Raw genomic sequence first — 21,058 nt, forward strand, 5'->3', positions numbered from 1 at the left:
GCATGCATGTGTAAATATGTATGTATGTGTGTACATACATACACACACACATCCAACCACTCACATCTCTTTATGTTTCTGGAATCCAGACTGAGATGTAGCCTAGATAATCCCTTCTGTAGAGCATTTCCACCTACGCAGTATTCTAGTTCCAATCTTCCCAGTGGATATTGATGCCCTGGTGACTGACCACCGGATCCACTCACTCGACCTGCTGCCATGGAGAATGGGCACAGTGTGAAGCTCCAAGCTGGAGGCGCCCAGATGTACCAGGCGCCTGTCAAAGGCCTGTGCAGGGATGGCCCTTGTATCAGACAGGAAGCAGATGCCCCAAACCCCAAGGGTTTTACTGAAATGAATTTTATGAAGGGACTATTTCCTGAGGTAAGGGTAGGGTTAAGAGAGCCAACAAGGGAGGGTGAGGCTCTTAAAGACTAGAAACAGTAGGAGGCGTGGAGGGGAGGGAATTGAGTTTCCAGAGTCCAGTGAAAGCTGGAGCCATAGAAGGAGGGCCCCAACAGGAGCAGGTGTCAAAGGAACACGGTTGTTATCAAAACCTCAGCCAGGCTGCAGCTGGAACAGGAATAAACACCCCAGCCTCTCTAGGATTGCCAGATAAAATACAGGACGCACAGTTAAATTTGAATTTCAGATAAACAACCAATGATTCTGTAGTGTAAGTACAGCCTGAATACTTCATGGGACACGCTTATGTTACAAAATGTTTTGTGGTTTACCTACAATTTAAATTTTACTAAGATCTTGTATTCCACCCCCTACCCGCCCCTGGCTTTACTGAGGTATAATTTAAAGTATACAATGTGATGATCTGATATATGAACGCATTGTGAAATGATTACCACAATCAGGTTAATTAACACATCCGTCACCTCACATAGTTACCTTTTTTGTGAGTGTGGTAGGAATACTTAAAGTTTATTCTCTTGGCAAATTTCAAGTATGCAATACATTATTATTAACTATAGTCACCATGCTGTACATTAGATCCCCAGAACTAATTCATTTTATACGATCCAGGAATCCCACTTCTGGGTATACATCTGAAGGAAACAAAATCAGTATCCCAAATAGATATCTGCACTACCGTGTTTATTGCAGCATTATTCACAATAGTTAAGATATGGAAACAACCTAAGTACCGGTTGACAAATGAACGGGTAAAGGGGATGTGAGGGGTGTGTGTGTGTGTGTGTGTGTGTGTGTTTATATATGTGTATATGTATATAAAATATTATTCAGCCATGAGAAAGAAGAAAATCCTGCCATTTGGGACAACATGGATGAACACGGAGGAAATTATGCTGAGTGAAACAAGCCAGACAGAGAAAGACGAATACTATTTGATCTCACTGATATGTAGAATCTAAAAAAAAAATTCAGGCTTATAGAAACAGAGTAGAACGGTAGTTACCAGGGGCTGCAGGGGAGGGGGGAATAGGGAGATGCTGAGATCCTGTATTTTTATTTGCTAAATCTGCCAACCCTAAACCTCTCTCCTCTCACTTCCCAGTCTCCGGCCAGTGCCTTCTATTGTCCAGCCCCAGCTAGAAACCAGAGGACAAGGGAATCCTGTGGTGTGGTCACCACAGGTCAGCCTCGCCTGGGCCACAGGGCAGGACACAGAGGAAGACAAGATCTGCAGGTGGGGTGGTAAACAGAGAATAGCAAGAAATAAACAATGTCCAGCTTCTGCCATTCTGAACTCATCCTTTGTGGCAGAGTGGGGTTTTCTCTGGACAAAGCAAGTGTGTGCTCCTTATTTCCTGACTTAGTGTGCTTGAAAACCATTCTTCCTTCTTCAACCTGTATCAGTGGCTTTCAATCTTTTATTCCAAACAAAATCTTCCACAGAATCTCAGCACACAAAACACATGGAAAGGGGACAGCTAAGATAGCAGCAGAGGTGATAAGCCTAAAGCCCTGCCTGCCTCCCCTCTTCACCGCCCCCCGCCCCTCCCACATACAAGCACAACTACCTACAGGTACCTGGCCTGACCGAAGCTGGTCTGAGAACCCCTGCTATAAAGATGCAAAAAGCAAATATAGTGTGCTATCTTTTGTGTAGGGAAGAAATAAGGGAAGTATATATCTTATTTTTGCAAAAGGAATCATAGGGAAAATAGAAACTATTAAAAACTGTTACCTCTAGGAGATAGGTGGGAGGGGATGGAGAAGACAGGGATGGGAGTACGAATTCTCCAACTATATCCTTGTGTAGTTTTTTTTTTGTGTGTGTGTGAGGAAGATCAGCCCTGTGCTAACATCTGCCAATCCTCCTCTTTTTGCTGAGAAAGACTGGCCCTGGGCTAACATCCATGCCCATCTTCCTTCACTTTATATGGGACACCGCCACAGCATGGCTTGCCAAGCAGTGCCTCAGTGAGCGCCCAGGATCCGAACCGGCGAACGCCTGGCTGCCGCAGCGAAGCGCGCGCACCTAACCGCTTGTGCCACGGGGCCGGCCCCTGTGTAGTTTGGATTTTGAAATGAGTGAGACCAAAGGGATGAAAAAACAGCACACCCTAAAATTGGGAACAAACAGAAACAGACGGAACTCTATTAAATCAATGGCACAGCACATAAAGACTTAATTCAAGTAACTTCTACACACAGTTCTCTGATGATAGATATTTAGAGGTATATATTATAAGACAAAAAGAATTGCAAATGAGACAGCCTTGTGGTGATGGAAAAGTTCAGTATCTTAATTGTGGTAGTGGTTATAGGAATCTTCATGTGTGATAAAATTACTTATTGTTACACACACACACAAATGGGTGCATGTAAAACTGGTTAAATCTGAATAAGCTCTGTGCATTGTACTGATGTTAATTTCCTGGTCTTGATATTGGACTATAGTGAAGCAAGGTGTAACCAGTGGGGGAAATATGCTGAAGAATACACAGCACCTGTCTGTAAACTTTTTAAACTTCCTGTGAATCTATAATTATTTCAAAATCAAGAGTTTAAAGTACAAGGATTGCAAAGAATCATGGAACTTTATATAGTAGATTTATTGTATTAAAATGGGCGTAGTGATCTTGAAATTCTTTTCTATAGAGAGTAGGATAAAGTAAATATATTAATATTATTAGGAGTAAGATGTTTACTATACAATAAAAGAAATGTACATACAAAATAAAAGAAGATAAAGACTTTATAATGTCAATTATGTTAAAATTGAATAGAAAATCTATTATAAACTCATCTTTTAAAAACACATATTTCCTGGATCCTTCTACTGAAAGGTCTGGAAGCAATGATACCTGGTAGCACTCACACACACTGGATTCTGAGTACCATTCCCACTAAACAAACAAACAAACAAGACAGAGTTCCTTGGAGAAATGCCTAGGCCCAGATCTGGAGCAGAGATGATGTAAGATGAACCTGGTACTTCATTTTGTGCCAGAAGATGCCCAAGTATAACAGAGTCACATCAGAACGACACAGAAGCTGACTTCAATAGTTCCTACTGGCCAAATTTAGAACAATTTAAACATCAGAAAGAAATATTAATAGTAAAGGATTATAATACATTGAATGCTTTTAAAAAATATTTGATTATTTGGAGAGAGAGAGAGGAAAAGTTGTTCTTTTTACAACAATACTAGCTAATAAATGTAAGAAATGATAGAAATAGAAAAATCATCATTTTTCAATGCCCGGTGTAACAATTGGTTCAGGCAAAGATTATCTGTATCTGTTAAACTACTGGGTAAGATAATGATGAGGAACAGGACACTCACACAGTCGCAAAATGCTACCCTATAGATCTCTCACTAATTACAAAGGGGAAGTGGACGACGAGTGGCGAGATCTGGAGGTCATGATCTTCACAAAAGATCCATCACCAGTAGAAGGGAACTCGGCTGGGGCTCTAATACTCTGTGATTGAACAGAGCACAGCAGAGACTTAAAGGAGACAGGTAGGGGCAGGAAAGTCTTCAGAGAGGACCTGAGTCTGGAATGTTGAGTAGGAACCTGCTTGCTGGAGGAAGCATTCCAAGCACAAGGCACAGGAGAAGCAAAGGTGCTGCCGCTTGAAGCAGCCGACTGAATTTAGAGAACTGCAAATAGATGAGAATGGTTTGCAGAAACAGTGCAGAAAGGGGGCTAATGGAAGGTGAGGCTGGAGAGCTAGAAGAAGCTACATCATTAAGGATCTCGATTACCAGGTTAAGGAGGCTGAACCGCATTCAGAAGGTGATGGAGAGACTTCGAAGGGACTTAGGAGGGTGGCAAGAAGGAGGATAGGAAGAATGTGACCAATGAGAGAGCTGTGTAGAAGGTAGAATCCACTGGGCTCAGTGACCAATCAGGGACATGGATGATGAGAGAAGATATTAGAATGAACTGGATAATGTTTTCACACCGAGGGCCAATCCTGTGCACAGGTGGTGTTGGGCTAGAGTTCTGGGTGAAGAGCATCTGAGGTCACGTCCAAGGTCAGCAGGGAACGGTGCCAGGCTGATTAGTGATGTCAGCTTTGGTTGAGAAGAGGGAGAAGCAAGGAATATCAGGGTGGATGGTGATACTGATAACTCAGATTAAAAGTGTAAGAGGAGAAATAGATGTAGGGTAGGAAGGACAAGTGTGTTATCTAATGATGCTGAATTAGAAAGGCTTACCAGTTACTTTGGAAATCCCAGTATCTCGTGTGGATTCAGTACATATGCTGGAGCAGTCTTTTGGAGTTCTAATGATAACTTAAGGGCTATATAATGTATAGATTATTTACCCAATAGACCTCATGGGCTCCTTCAACATATGCACCAAAGAGCACCTTCTGGATTCAGAGCATGGAGCTTGAATCAGAGGAGTCCATTAGGTTGAAGAGGATTTACATAGCTAGAAGTCCTGTGGATGCCAGAATGAAAAAGGCTCTCCACCTGCTTTTGCATTTAATAGTAATTAATAACAAATATGCTCTTCCCCGTGGGAGTCAAGCATAGACACAAATATCTGCCGCAAAGCCAAGTTCCCTGCTTTGGATGTCAGTCCCACGCCAAAGCTGGCCCCCCAGTTTGTTAGCCTGAGAGCCTGTCTAGTCTGGGCCCCGCATTGGGTGACTCATAATTAAAACAATTGCAATTTCTTTTTAAAATTTAATTCCAAATATAATTGCTCATTTGCTTCACAAGGGGATGGCGTGCACAGAAGCCTGCGGGGAAACTAAAGAAAAGCACGGAGACATGCTCCTCTTGGCGCTTATATTAAAATAATCATTCGTATTTTTCTGGCAACACTTTTTAATAAGTGTCAAATCTTCATTACTTTCTTTGACATTTTCGTCCACATTAATCACGTCGAATTCATATGGTATTTATTTCTGGAGGTTGTAAAAGTCAACACAGGGGCTTCCCCAAGCTAATCAATTAGTCTAAATCCACTTCTGGATTCCTGACTATTGGAAGCTATGCTGGCTCAGGTAGTATTCAAGAAACCAGAATCTGCCTTTGTGATGGCTTCAGGGGTGAGGATGGGGATACAGTCCTATCCTGCCACTGGCCACAGGTTTTCCTACTGCCTTGGCCACCAGGATCAGGCCCCTACCAGGGCCAACTTTCTGACACAGGAAACCCACACACCACCAATTTTCCATAGCCACAGAGTGGCACTGAGTGGGTGTGCTGCAGCTCTCTGAGCCATCTTTTTACAGCGGAGGGAATGTCTAATAGTGTGAGCCATGTAGATGCTTGCTGGTTCTTCTGGGGTCACCCCTATAAATTATAGAAAGAGCACTTTTAACGAAGTGAAGACTGGAAGGACAAAAACCTTGAAGATGGGCTCACCCACAGTGTCTGAGGCTCTACCAATTTTCAAGCTGATGAGTGGTGACATCATCAAATATCTTCCACCCAGGAAGAGACTCATAGCAGGGGATTTGGAGGATATGATGACCTCAACATTAAGCTTGGCTAAAAGAGAAAGTGACAGGGGCTGAACTTTATCAATGTTATTCCCACTTTTAGGGTTGAAACCTGCAATGTTGACACTGTTGATGTAGAAGGAGGGAGCCATCTGGGGTTTCTTTAGGTTTCACTCATTAAAGAAGAAAACAAACGACAGGGAAACTCAAGACGGTGGGACTGGGCCAGTCTGCACTTTAACTCACCAATCTGGGACATCCAGCTTCTGGTGTGGAAATTTTATTCATTCCTAGTGCAAAAGATAGAGATTGATTTAATGGATGTATTACATTATACCCTAATTTATCCTTATAATCACTGGATACAAAGAATGGAACTGATCTTCGGAAAATTGTGAAACTGGCAAATTTTGTCTTTTCTTCTCCCAGCTTCCTTTTTTGTATAATTTTCCCCAGGAGAGTTCCCCCAACTATCTCTTTCAGGTGTTCAGTGTTCTTTTTATTCTCCTGTATCCTCTGTATGGGGGATCTCCTCTCAAGCAGCAGCTCTTGCCAGTCATTTTTATCTTACTATGAATTTATACAACCACTATCTTCCTTGATGGTCTTCCTTCTTCCAGAGAAGACCATCTGGATTTTGAGGAAACTGGTATGTAGGTAGAGACTTCTAGTCGCCATCCCACGCTATTACCTCCTGAGGCTCCTCCATCTTTATAGAACCCAAATTATCAGCTGAAGTCATGGCTACTGAGAATAAAGATTATATTTTCCAGCCTCCCTTGCTATTAGATGTGTTCAGGTAATTATCTCATGGCCAGAGGAATGTGATGGGAAGCCATGTGTATAACTTATAGGACACGTCCTTAAAGGGAAGAGGTATGCCCCTTCCCTGCACCCCCTTTTTTCTTCCTGCTTCTTGGAACATGGTCACGGAGGTAAGCCATCTTGGACCAGGAGGCAAGGGCAACATCCCGGGATGGCAGAGCAACAAGTCAGAGGAGCATGGTCTCTGGATAACCACAGGGAGCAAAACCATCAAACCAGCACTGGACTACCTACTCAGGATATGTCATGGAGAAATATTGTTTAAGCCACTTTTTTTTTACCTTTATTACTCATAGCCAAACCTATATGCAGCTAAAACCAAGGTAAAAGATTAGCTATGGTAGAAATGGCAATACCCTCTCAGAGCATCTAGATTTGGATTCCATAGCCACTATTTATCACCTGTGTGACCTTAGACAATTTGTTCCCCCTTCCTGAAACATGCTTTTCCCCAGGTCTCTTTCTGAAAAATAAAAATAAGAAGTTCTATTTCATAGACTTGCTGTGAGAAATAAATTAAATGCTTATGAAAGCGGTTTGTATACTCTAAGGCACTTGTAGCCCTGTGATGTTGATCAATGGAAGTCAAGCTCTTCAGATTTTAAGGAGAGGAACCCACTCACACTAACTCAGTGATGGGTTTACTTTAAGGACACAATAAGTGAAAACATACACATCCAAGAAAGGGCGATGAAAGGGGGCTGAGCTTTCAGGAGGATTGTCAGATTTAGATACTACACTCAATTTCCCCCGGGAACCACATGACCTCCCCCATACAGCTTCCTCAACACCTCAACACACTGTGAACCTTCAGCTTCGACTATAGTCAGATGAGTCCTTCAGTCTCAATTCAGATCCCCACAGAGGATCTGATTGGTTAATGTCATTGGCTGGATCCAGGTCAGGTGCACCCTTTGATCCAAGCACTGTGGCCAGGGGTGCAGGGTCATGTGGTATGGAGGGCTAGCCTTTCCAGAAGCTGTGTGGATTACCTTCTCTAGACGGATAATGGGTGGAGCAGTCAGTATCCCTTCTGGTACGCAATGGAGATAATGACAAAAATTACGTTAACTATTCCTAGCAGGAGGAAGGGTGTAGACAAAAGCCTAGAAATTTAAGTTTTGTTTGAAAAAGTTACGAGTTCTCCAAATATTTCACCTTTCTTATCAATGCAATGGACCTTATAACATCAGTTTCCCATGGACCAACACAGTTAAAAACTCATCTTCTCTTTAGCAGTCAGCATCCCCTTGCTCACCCACATCATGGACTGTCTGGACATTCACGTTAACATCACCCTGTCCTTTATCTTTAATGACTGAAATTAAAGGTTCCTTTCAAATGGGACATAGATGGGTACAAAAGGGCATGGCATCTTTCCACCACAATCTGGTACCCAGAGCCATGGTTGAATTTTTGTCCTCACAGAGCCTTAAGCTTTCTTGTAATTTCCAGCTCTTTAGTATGACCTGCCTTCTAAGTGATTGACCTACACCTTTCCCTTTGCGAAAAGAAGAGCAAAGAAAAAGCTTATCCAAAGACCTGAATGCAATGGAGAGAAGACATTCTACCCGGCTTCACAGTCCTGCCCTCCTGCTGGAGGAAAGAGCATCTTACGCCCAGCCAAGAGCCTGTGCTCTCTTTCTGCCTCTGAGTTTTGAGGAGAAAAAATTTTTAGAAAATAAATGTGAAAGTGAGTTAAACCCATGTATTTCTGATCATGCCAGATGAAGAGTAAGAGTTGAGGAGAAATTTTCTAAGCTCTAGCTTCTTTAATTTCACTTTTATTCCTTCTAATGAGGCAACTATCTTCCAGAGGACTCAAATTCACCTAAGCCAGTTTGTATTTAATTTTCTATCACTTACATCAAAAAAATCTTAACTAACAACAATTAAAAAATCACAGAACTGATTTTTTGTTGTCATTCAGTTATCCTTTTTCTTTTTAAACAGTTTTATTTAGGTATAATTGCAAACAATAAACTGCACGTATTTAAAGTATAGAATTTGATAAGGTTTGATGCATTTATACACCCAGGAAGCCATCTATACAATTAAAATAATGAACATATCACCTTCAGAAGTTTACCCCTGTCTCTTCATAATCCCTCCCTCCCATTCCATCTCACCCCCATACCATTTTTCCTGGCAACTACTGATCTGCTTTCTGTCCTAGATTGCATTTTCTAGAATTTTACATGAATGTAATCATACAGTATATATATTTTACATATACATATATATATTTTGGTCTGGCTTCTCTCACTTAGCACAATTATTTTGAAATTTATCCACATTGTTGCATGTACCCATAGTTCATTGATTTTTATTATTGAACAGTACTCCACTGTACGTATATACCACGATTTATTTGTTCACCTGTTGATAGACATTTGGGTTGTTTCTGGTTTGAGGCTGTTACAAATAAAGCTGCTAGGAACATTCAGGTACAAGCGTTTATACGGATGTATACTTTCACTATTCTTGGGCAAATACCTAGACGTAGAATGGTTGGATCCTATGGTGCAGGATTAATCTAAAAAAATCCCTAAGCTATTTGCCGAGGTGATGGAACCATTTTAATTCCCATCAGCTGTGCATGAGAGTTCCAGATCCTCCGCATCTGAACAAGTATCCCACTCAGCGTGTGGGCTCTGGACTACCTGCATCAAAATATCCCTGGAAAAAAGGCAGACCCTGGCCCCATCCCAGACCCTCATAAACAGAGTCTCTGGGTAGCACCTCAAGGTCAAACTCACCAGGTGATTCTTAAACAAAGTCATTAACGATGAGCCCTCAGGCATCTGAGAACATGTACATACTTGGATTCTCTCTTGTCAGCTTCTGGAAACTTTATCAGAGGGAACCAGTGGTTCTTGACCCTCTCTTGGCATAGAATCACCTGGAAAGCTTAAAAAATACAGATGCCTGGGCCCTACCACGGAAGATCTGCAGCAATCATCTGTAGTAAACCCAGTCTTTTTGCTTTGCTTTGCTTGTTTTCTTTTTCCTTTTCTTCCTCTCCTTCTCCTCCTCCTTCTTCCCTCCTCCCTCTTCCCTTCTCCTTCCTCTTCCTTGTTTTTCTCTCTTAAAGCTCCTGAGACAATTTTAATATGCAACCAAGGTTGAGAGCTACCCAGTCACAGAGCAGGAGCAGCAACATCCTAGCCATGGGGCCAGGCAGGCCATGGAAATGAATGAAGCAGGCTGGCTGGGGAGCGTAGTGAAGTAGAAACTTAAGCTTCATCCAAAGAGGGTGGCCACTGCTCAGCTAGTCCACACCTGCCATGTGGGAACAACATTCATACTTGCCAACCCCTGATATTTTGAGAGAAGTCTGAAATAATTATTTCAACATGAGATCTCCTGATTTTTAAATGTGTGAAAATAACACGAAATGCGTAAATCATTTTGCACAGAACAGAACACGCATCTGGGTGATAATGGCCCAGGGACTGCCAGTTTGTGACTTCAGCCTTCAACGTTTCTCAGTCCTGTGGACAACGCTAGGACATCTTTTCATGGTGACCACTGCTTGGGGGCCACTTCTGAAGGAGAAGATGAGTTGTATGTAGGCCATACCTGCCTTCACTGAATTTCTATACAGGGACAAACTTGACTGGGTTCCTTGACGTGGATTTGTCAGACTTCCTGACTTGTTTGAGGCCAATCAGAGAAGTTAGTCTCAAAATTAACAAATAAGATAGTGTATTATTCATGTTTTCCTCCTTGTAGAATCCTTCTTCTATCAAAGTGATATTTGTAAGAATATGATTTTTAAAAATGACATCTGAGAGTGTTTGTTTTTCCATCAAACTCACTACTACTAACAATCTTATCCCATCCAATCCCTTGACCACACTTAGAATGGTGGTTCTCAAACTTTAATGTGCATAAGATTCACCTGGGGTACGCGTTGAAATGCAGAGCTCAGGGGTAGGGCGTCCATATAGTTCATTAGCAAAATCGGAACACTTCTGAAAGTGAAAGTCACTCCAAGGTGCTGAATGTAAGCTGGTTCATGCAGTCAGCTCACCCAGGCCTCACGTGTACAAATTCTGATTCAGTGGGCTGTGCTGGAGCCAGGGACTCCCCACTTTCAATCAAGCAGCCCAGGTAAACTGGATGCAGGCGGTCTCAGTCACACTTTGAACGGCACTGACTTAGTAGTGGGAGGAGAAGACAGTAGAGAATTACTTATTTGGGAGATGGAAACACCGAGTCTAGAAAGAGGACTCACTGAGACCCAGCTGTGTGATGCTCAATACATTCTGCAGTAAACAACCAGCCAGAAGGAAAGTCGGAGACAAACACTAATTGCTAATCTCACATTTTCTTTTTTCCATATTTCTCACAAAAGTAATTTGTTAGCTCTACTTGATTACATAGTACTTGACTGTCTTCAAGTCAACGCCTAAAGACAACTGATAATTAACGAGGTGCGTGTAAGCATTGTGATGAAAAAAACAGAGGCCGCAGACATGCGTTTTTATGAAGATATGCTAATGAATCTTAGCACCCTAATCTGAAAGCATAACTCCAGAAGAGTTTTCTTTTTATTTATTTATTTTAGCCAACAACCAAGTGATAGGTAATGAGCTCACTCGGGTCTGGCTTTCTATGCTGTGGGCACTGGGGCTCTCCGATGGATCCATCTGAATCATTTCAGAACTTCAATGAGTGTTGCTCTGTTTCCAGCAGCAAGGAACTGGCAAAGAGGATTTGCATTTTATTTCTGTTAGCCACAACCCCATATCTGCACAACATGAACTGGTCAAGAAATGGGTTTTTTGTTTGATTTTGTTTTTAATTGACTCCCATCTGATGTATTCACATCAGAGAATTCCAGGGTATTGAAGGCCATTGGACCTCTGAGGTTCACAAGCATATTCTACTTTTTCTCTGGATGAGGCAGCAGAGTCTAGTGCTTAGAGCATGAACTGTAGAGCCTGCTGCCTGGGTTTGAATCCTGGCTCTGCCACTTATTATTTCTGTGTTTCAGAGCTTAATTACTCTGGGCCTCAATTTCCCATTTGTAAAATGAGGATGATAATAGTACTATTTCCTAGGGGATTTTATGAGTAATAAATGAACTAATATTTGTGAAGCTACAAAGGTGAACACTGAGGTTCAGAGGATCTAGCCCTTGGAGTGGAACTTTTACATAGGGAAGTTGGGTTAATGATCTCTTGGTTGAACTTGGCCCTTCGGTTTTCATCTGTGAATCACTCACTGTGTCTCCACTAAGCCATCAATACTGCATCTCAGTTTCTTCATTCCCCCAAAGTCTCCTTAGGACAATATTAACTTTTGGCACAATCCCTCCCATGAGGCTTTCTGTTGGTTGGATCTACACAGGACGCAAAGCTGCTAGCTAAAAAGACAGCAGCTTTACCCAGGGAGTTTCAGAGCCCAGATATAGAGTGGAAAGGAAACTTGGGCCTTCCTGTTCCTGCAAACACAACTGTAGGCAGCTAGGTAGGTAGCTCACGACTGTGCCCTGGCCTTCCTGGGGTCCATGAGCTGTCCTTCCCAGAGTGAAGTTTGACCTCCCTCTCTCTTCTGTACCAGAATTGAACCACACACCCTCCTCCCCATCCTACACCCTTGTCTTCAGGAGAGATTAAAACTCTGTGCAAGGCTCTTTTTTCTCCCCTCCAGACATTCTGTGTTTAGAATCATAGCCACCTTTATTTTCAGCTTTGAGCAGATGTTCCAGGCAGAAAATGCCTGCCAAGTTCAGGAGGTTTGGGCTCACGCTTTGCAGAACAAAACTCTGTGCTGACATTCTAGAAAAGAGTAACACTTCCACGCGAAAAGAGTATTCTTGAGAGAGGTTCAAAGCTTCAGAGAAATAATTACAGTGCCTTCTACTTGACAGTTTACCAAGTTCTTACACATCCGTGATTTCATTTGCATCTTGTAACAACCCTGGGAAGTAGTCATGGCAAGGATTAGGACTGTTATTTTACAGATGACAGGACTACAGATGAGAGAGATGCAAGCATTTGACATGCTTCTAAGAGCTTGGTCTCTTGCCTTCCAAACTTATGTACTTTCTACAAATAACAACATAGTACATTCACACATTGCTTTTATATATACTTTACAAAGTACTAACTTGAGCACAGTGTTACCCTATCCCCAGCAAAGTGCCATGAGTTAGATAGGGAAGTATTTTAGTCAGCACAAAATAGGCTATGCTTGGGTAACAAATAATCCCTGATATCTCAGAAGCTTAACCCAACAAAGATTGATTTCTTGCTCATATCGTAATCTGATGCATGTCCAGGTTGTTCTCTCTGGTGGTTTTCCTCTAATTGGTAACCAGGATCCCTCTATATTATCATTCTCCATTTCAAAAACATGGCCTTAGAAAGTCAATGGGGAATAAGAACATAATGTCATCTATTTCCTGGAAGGTTTTACTGCCAGGCCACCACTTCTACCCACATCCTATTTGCCTGAACCCAGTCATGACCTCAGCCTAACTGTAAAGGAGAGGTAGTCTTCTTGTGTGCCCAAGAAGATTGAATGAGACGGGTTTTGGTGAATACAAGGCATTCTTTATGCCATTTCAGATTGCACCAGCACTTATTCTAGGCTGTCTGTGAGGGGTTGGCAAATAAAACATCACAGTCAAAAACTTTGTTCTGTGCCAACTATGTGGCAGCAACAAAATATCTCCAGGGCAAATTGAGTTATTTCAGTGGTAAAGCCCTCCACAGGCTGAAGAATGTTGCAATAGGTCAGGTTACCAGACCAGAGGAAAGAACAGAATGATCTGTGCATCCCTGGGACTGAAATGAAAATATTGCTATTTATCCATTCATTCTTTTACTATCTCCATCTACATCCGCAAATGATTTGAGTGGGTTTCTAACATTAAAGCACATCCAAAAGGAAACAATAAAGAACAAAACCACATACAAAAAATGAAAAGTAGTTAAACAGGGCAGAAATCTAGCTATACCAAATATTTAGGATTGATTAATCATTACAACTGAAAAATGGATTTGTCCTGAGCTTACTGGAAGCTAAAGTAGAAAGGAGAATAGAGAGGTTATGAAAATTGCATTTTTGAGCACAATGTCCTAGTTACTATGCAAAATGTTTTACACGCATCAGCTTATTTGGCACACACATCAGCTTCTGATCATCAGTTAATGATAGTAGCACCACATATTGAGTTTGTTCTCAGTGAGATGACATAAAACATCTCAAGTACAGTCAGTGGTCAAGGCCAGGTTCCAACTCACCCCTGTCTGATTCCAGAATGTGCGCTCTTTCTATAACCTAATGGTTCTCTTTGTCACATAAAAGGAAGCATGTAATTAAGTAGACACAAGAAAAAATAGAAGATGCATATACTCTCTATTTTTACTAAAAGAAAAGGGTAGTATCTCAATGAGCTCCAAGTCAGCGAGTCCAAAATTTTCCTCACTGTTTCAAACCACTTGGAGGTTAAGGCAGAGTTCACCTCTGAGGGTATCAAAGGGGCCTGCAACACACCTGTGGCAAGGAGCAGATTTGAAAGCCGAGGGAGGAAAACAGTGCGGGTAAACAAGGTTAAGATTTCTGTGTAAGGTCACACAGCAGGGCAGTGCCAGAGTCTTCCAGACCTTCTCCTCGCATTCTGTTTATTAGATTGGATTAGATTAGATTCTGAAGGCTAAAGCACTAAAAGAGAGTGAATTTTCATTTTTACCAAAGAACCAGTAGCAAAGAAGAGAGAGGCAAAACTTGTAGACCACATATCCGTTCCCTTTACCATCTTTGATTGACACATGGGCAGTCATTTGGCTTATTTGCTAATGGTGTTCCTGCTTCCCAGCAGTGCTATACTGCACATGACCTCCCCAGTTAACAGCTGTTTCCAGTCCACGTTGGCTGCATAGACTCAAGGCTAAAAGTACATCTTTTCCTAAAGCTGGAGACCAGGCATATCATCCAGGGATGTGCACTTGATGAAGTAGGCACTTTGCCTACTTCATAGCCACCTGGAAGTAATGGGCTGGCCTGGGGTGTCTCCGAAGTAGCTTAGAGCTACAAGAAACTGATGGCGAGTGGCCAGTGAGTGGATATGTCCTGAATTACAACAGGCAGCCTTCACTCTGCATAGTTTGGAAATCTGCTGTGCAAATTTCAGTTAGCATGGTTTAGTTCAATAACACCAGTCCCCCAACAGCACAGTTCAGTTTTCAGTTACTGCCATATGTTAACTGTGAGTTATTGAATAAAGTAGAGACTTCGCTGCCAGCTCTTCAGTCCACAAATCACTATGTAAATAGCAGACACGCCTCATGGTAAGTGACCCATCAAATCACGTCCTTCAAAGTCTGGCCTTGATTGGTCACTGCACGTGATACTCAGTTCACATAAAGCCAGCAAATCTTGGAGTTGTGCAGCCTCCTTGTCTCTCAGTGATAAACCCATGGGTCATTTTACAAAAATGGGTAATCAAAAGAGGGGGCTGGCCAACACAGAGAATGACACAGCAAAGAGAAAAGTGAAAACACCAGAAGCGAAATTCGAATCGAATGAAAACGGAGCAGCAATAGCTGACCATGAAATGTTGAATGCCACTGTTAGAGACCCTCCAGACAGCCAGCCAGAGGACTTCATGAAGGTGACTTATCCACAGAAATGAGGAAAAGATGGAAAATATCCCAGAGAAATTGGCACCATCAAAAAACTTCACATGAAATGAACTCTCCGAGCTATTTCACAACATTGAAAGTGCAAAGGATGAAATGTTGGAAGGTAATCCTAATTTAGAAAGAACTATGACAATTCTCCAAGGCAGAGAAAAGATGTCTCTCAGTATTATAAGTGATATGATGAGAACAAGGTGGGCACTGTTCAAACCACTCTTTATAACTTTTTTACAAGAAAAATAACATTTTGATTCTCAATGTTTCTAATGTTTTAAATAACCCCATATTAAGCAAATATTAGCTTTATTAATTATTTCATTTCCCTATACATTTAAAAGTGACAGTAAGAAAGCTTTTAATGTTTTGATGGAAATTTTTAAAGGTCACGGGACAATAGTAAATTTTCCCACTGATTTTTAAGATCACTTTGTGTGGTTTCAGTTTGCATGGTCATTTTTACAGTCACATATTACTATGCCAAGCGAGGACCTCCTGTATTTCCCTGATCTTTCAGGGAGGAGTTCTGCTCAAATAAGTCATAATACAAAACTAATAGCCCCTAAAAGATGCCCATAGCCTGCACTGGAGAATGATATCCATTGGCGTGACCTTTGTTCATTCACTAACCTCTGGCGAGGGTTCCAGTAGCCTGGACACAGTCTAGAAATGAAAGAGATACATTAAAAAGGCATTTGATATTTTCCAGGAGAGTAGTATGTAACTAGAGGGATATAGATTATCCAAAAGGAATATGTATACAGATGGTCCCCAACTTATGATGGTTTCACTTACAATTTTTTGACCTTAGATGGTACGAAAGCCTTACTCATTCAGTAGAAACCATACTTCAGATTTTGAATTTTGGTCTTTTCCTGGGCTAGTGATGTGAAGTAGTGTATTCTCTCGTGATGCTGGGCAGCAGCAGCGAGCCACAGCTCCCAGTCAGCCATGCCATCACGAGGGTAAACAACCGAAACACTTACAACCCTTCTGTATCCATACAACCATTCTGTTTTTGACTTTCAGTACAGTAGTCAATAAATTACATGAGATATTAAACAATTTATTATAAAATAGGCTTTGCTTTAGATGATTCTGCCGAACTGTAGGCTAATGTATGTGTTCTGAGCATGTTTAAGGTAGGCTAGGTAAGCTATGATGTTTGGTATGTTAGGTGTATTAAATGCATTTTCAGCTTATGATATTTTCAAGTTATGATGGATTTATCAGGCTATAAACCCATCATAAGTCAAGAAATATCTGTATATCTAAATGAAATAGTTAAGCAGATATTTGGAGTTTCTCTTCTGATTCTCAGAAGAAATCCAGGCTAAAGATAAGTAACTAGGACTCATTGCCCTACTGGTTATAGCAAAGGCCATAAGACAGACATAGGAGTCTCCCCGAGAGAGGGTGAGACAGACACTACTCAGTGCATCTCTGCTTCTTTTAGTGATAAAACCCAGATTTTTTTGTTTGTCTTCTCGCTCCATGTGGTTAGGTGTTCAGGGTGGGGCCTCTCCACAGCAAATTCCCAGCATAAATCATGATTAGTCTAAGTCCGTGAAGATTGTCCCATGCCCATTGCAAGGTTCAGGCATGGGCCTGGGATGCAGCTCTGGCCACTGAGAAGGGAGGGCTGGGGGCTTCTGGGAGTGTCCCTCTCCTGGAAGAGTGAGACACAAAAGTGTCCATCTCCATTAGCAAGCTTGTGTAATGTGACACCCGAGACCCTAAGCCAATTGCAACAAGAGAACATGTGTAAGAACCAAGCCAACTTGCTGAGGAGAGCAGAACATAAGAGGGAAGTGACCTGAGCTGCTGAATTAACCCACCTGGAACTGACCAATGTGGGAATTTCTTGACATGTGAGACAAATGTCCTTACAATGTGAGCTGTCACTTGCAACTGAAACATCCTAATACATGAGGCATAAATCTGAGAAATGACAGAAACTAGGGGAGCCAGGGAAGGAGGGAGGAGAACTATGGGGGCCCAAAGAAGAGACCCAGGATGGGGACTCCTGGCACCACTGAACTCTCTGATCCAGACACTTTTTTCAGCTGTATTGAAGTATAGTTAACACATAAAGTTGTAATATATTTAATTTTTTATTTATTTATTTTTTCCCCCAAAGCCCCAGTAGATAGTTGTATGTCTTAGTTGCACATCCTTCTAGTTGCTGTATGTGGGATGCGGCCTCAGCATGGCCGGAGAAGCGGTGCGTCGGTGCGCGCCTGGGATCCGAACCTGGGCCGCCAGCAGCGGAGCGCGCGCACTTAACCGCTAAGCCACGGGGCCAGCCCAGTTGCAATATATTTAAAGTGTACGTTTGATCCAAATATTTTTAAACAGGAAATGTACCTTCTCTTACAAGTGTTAATTCCATTTCCAAATATACACGCAAGTCAGCAAGGACTTAAAAGTCCAGTAAGTAGAGGAAGAAAAATCACTGTCACTGCCTTACCCAAACGGAATTTAATATTTATTTTTTCTTTAAAAACCTTGGTTACATCTTTCAAGGCTCTCAAGCTGGTTACACATACAAAATGAGGACGAATATCTTGGCAGGTGGTAGAAAATGAACAAGCATGGGCAACCAGCAACAACAGAAATGAGATAACCTGGAGGTTCAACAATGCTGATTATCCACAACCCCGGGGGAGACTATTATCAACAAAAAGGTACCAATAAAGGGCCAAATGGAACTGCTGAAAACTAGCCCAATCTTGTTTCTGCCTTTCAAATTAAATAGGATGTGGCATCTGTATTTAAGCAAGAAATATCTGTGGGGAGATTCTGTTATGTTATTGGATTGGGATGTCAAGACAGCATCCTCTACTCAACAGTCTTAAAAATTAAATAAAGGGTTCCTTGTATAAGGAATGCTTTGTAATTATGATGAGACAAAGTACCAAAAGGCCAGGGTGGTACAAATCACTGCTACAGACCTGGACCTGGAGGTATGGTAAGAAAGACAATTTTCTCCTCTCATCTCCCAACTACCAGAGATTGGATTCACTATGGAGAGATCAGCAGCTTGGCTTTGCACTCAAACAAGCGTGGATAATATCAGCCCTGCCAATTATTAGTGGTAGATCTTAAGCAAGCAAGGATCTTAAGCAAGTTCACAATGTCTCCGAACTTCAGTTTCCTCATGTGAAAATAGGAGCAATAATAATATAAGGTTATTATATATAAGGCTATTATAAATATTTAATGAGATTGTTCTTATAATAGCCTAAGTCAAAATGACAGGAATAACTAATACCCATTAAACATTTACTATATGGCAGACATTTTATAAAGAGAAATGACAGAGAGAGACGAGAGTCGGGTTCATCAGCAATGCCAAGTTAGTGATGAGAAAATTCATGCTTGTATTGAAATGTGGGAATACGGTTTTTCTCTTAGATCAAGGTGTGTTAAATAGTGGTTTTAAGAGGCAAGACTAATCAATTCCTTAAATAAAGCGTTACCTATATTGAGTAATTTTAGTGACTTTGATAAGACCTGTCCTCCTGAACTTATTCCCTTATTTTTGTTTGAAGTTCCATTATAGGTCTTTCTGTTAAGCTTTGTTCTTTCCCTGCCATATTCTGTAATGCACACGTGTTCTGTAAATCAGCCCAACATCTCTTTCTTCCTTCATTTCTAGCAGTCTCTTCCCTTCTTTGAGGAGCTGCACATTCCCCGACTCCAAGAAGTTCTGATGGGGCTTCAGTTCACAATTCCCTAATATCCTGGCTATGAGGGGGAGAGGGAAGAGGAACAGGAGTGTCACATGACCCAGCTCTGGTTGATTATTATATCTCATCACCCTGATCCAAGACGGGCAGGTGACTCTGGGAATTTTATAATCGGATGTTCAGAGACAGAGTTTTCTGTCTCCTGGATGACATGCTGTGACGACGTGACGCCCAGAACTGCTGGCATCCAAATTATATCTACCTGGAGGAAATAAATCTGCAGGAAGAGAAAATTAAATCAACAGACAAAGAGAAGCATTAGGAGAAGCAGAGCTGAGAGATAAGAAGCCCCGAGGACATTGTTTGGGTTCCCAGATTCAGTCACACCTCAAGTTGGCATCGCCTCCATCCCTCCCAGCCGTGGAAACCAACAAATTCTCTTCTTTGCTTAAGCTTCTTTGATTAGAGTTCTGTCACCTTTAATCAAAATAATCCTGATCAATATAGAGCTCATCTAAAGCAAGTGCATGATCATTTAACTAAAAGAAAAAATCTAAGATTTTGTGGTGGAAAAACATGATGGAAAGTTGTAGAATGAAAATGCTTGAAAGTTGCTGATTTAGAACACAGTTCTACCTCCACAGTACCCGATTTCACAGGGGAACTTTACCCTGTGCATGTATACCTCTCTCTTCCACCAAAGACTTGTGACTTTCTGGAAAGAACTTTCTGCTACTCCAGGCCAGTTGGCCCTTAAAGAATCCTTTGCTGGGGCCACAGTGCCAAAAGCTCTCTTGGATGTTCAGTGTGCCTGCAGCTAATATAAAGGTTTCTTGCTGCCAGATTGTTAAAAGTGATTCAAGAAGAAAGATGTGGGAGGAGGGACTCAACAGGGGAAGAGGGGAGCTGCAGCCAGCTGGAGGTAACCCAGAAGAGACAATCACTCGCGGTCAAGACAGGACCCGGGGATGGAAATAGGAGAAACAAGATACCAGGGACAGTCTTGAGTCTGTTGATGCCAGGACAGCTAGTTCCAAGGTGAAATCTGCCTTCAGGCTTTCCACACATTTATTGAACACGGTGTTTGATGGCTTTGGAGAACCACAAATAGAATAGCTCTGGTCCTCAAGAGTCAGAAACATGGAATCCATCTAGGATGGATTCTTTCTGTCCCCCAGAGCTCAATCAGCTTTCTAAACTTCTTTGACCATTGAATCCTTTGTTTCTTGAGCACGTTTTGTTGTTGTTGTTTCAGATAACAGCATTAACATCCTATAGTACTATTAGTACTACTGTATCTTGCCTAATAATAGCTCTCATTTATTGAGTACTTGATATGCACCAGACATCATTCTAAGCACTTGGCATGCCATGTCTCATTCCATTCTCACAGCAGCCCTAGTGCTTAGTAGGAATCACTATCCTTATTTTATAGATGAGGTAACTGAGCCTCAAAATGGTTAAGGAATTTGCTCTAAGTTGCTGCTACTCAAAATGCTGTTCCGTGAGCTCTTTGCTATCAGTCAGCAAAGAAATGAAAAACTTACACTAGAATGTAAACCAACACACTGCTACCTTCATTGAGAAAGTCTTGATTTGGAAAAAAAGGAGTCAGCAGAACTAATGTTGTGCTGAGTGATGTAGCTGAATTACATTCTGACACAAACTCCTAACCTCCTTGCTGACTGGTAACTTTTACGGACTGATGGTGGTCTGCAAACTCGACTTTGTGTAGCACTGCTCCAGGTCACGGAACTGCGTGAGGAGAGGAGCCAGGATTCAAACCCAAGCATGTCTGGCTTCAAAGCCTCTTCTCTTAAAACCACCATGACCTGTTGTCTTCTGTAATGCAGTTCTACTGCCACCAACCGTTTACCCAGTTTCCAGGTCATACCAATGGGATTTCCCAAGCTACTAGATAAATGTACCCAAAAAAGGTTTATATTCTCTTTCGGTGGTGAACAAATCCATTAGTCCAAGAAGAACCTGTAAAG

General features: G+C 41.8%; 1 long non-coding RNA gene across 2 annotated transcripts in view; it reads right to left on the reverse strand.

The window, feature by feature from the left end:
* LOC147916897 (uncharacterized) overlaps positions 1-21,058 on the reverse strand; it is a 176,958-nt gene that overhangs the window by 55,340 nt on the left and 100,560 nt on the right. The window contains exon 3 of one of the 2 annotated variants that reach the window (XR_015552517.1): positions 6,140-6,183. This is a non-coding gene — a long non-coding RNA (uncharacterized LOC147916897). Of the gene's footprint in view, positions 1-4,877; positions 6,184-21,058 lie in introns of those variants that run through there. The other variant, XR_015552516.1, reaches the window with a different exon arrangement.

Source organism: Ceratotherium simum, chromosome 6, assembly GCF_057802395.1.
Source record: "Ceratotherium simum simum isolate JZ-2026a chromosome 6, ASM5780239v1, whole genome shotgun sequence".
Classification (NCBI taxonomy): domain Eukaryota; kingdom Metazoa; phylum Chordata; class Mammalia; order Perissodactyla; family Rhinocerotidae; genus Ceratotherium; species Ceratotherium simum.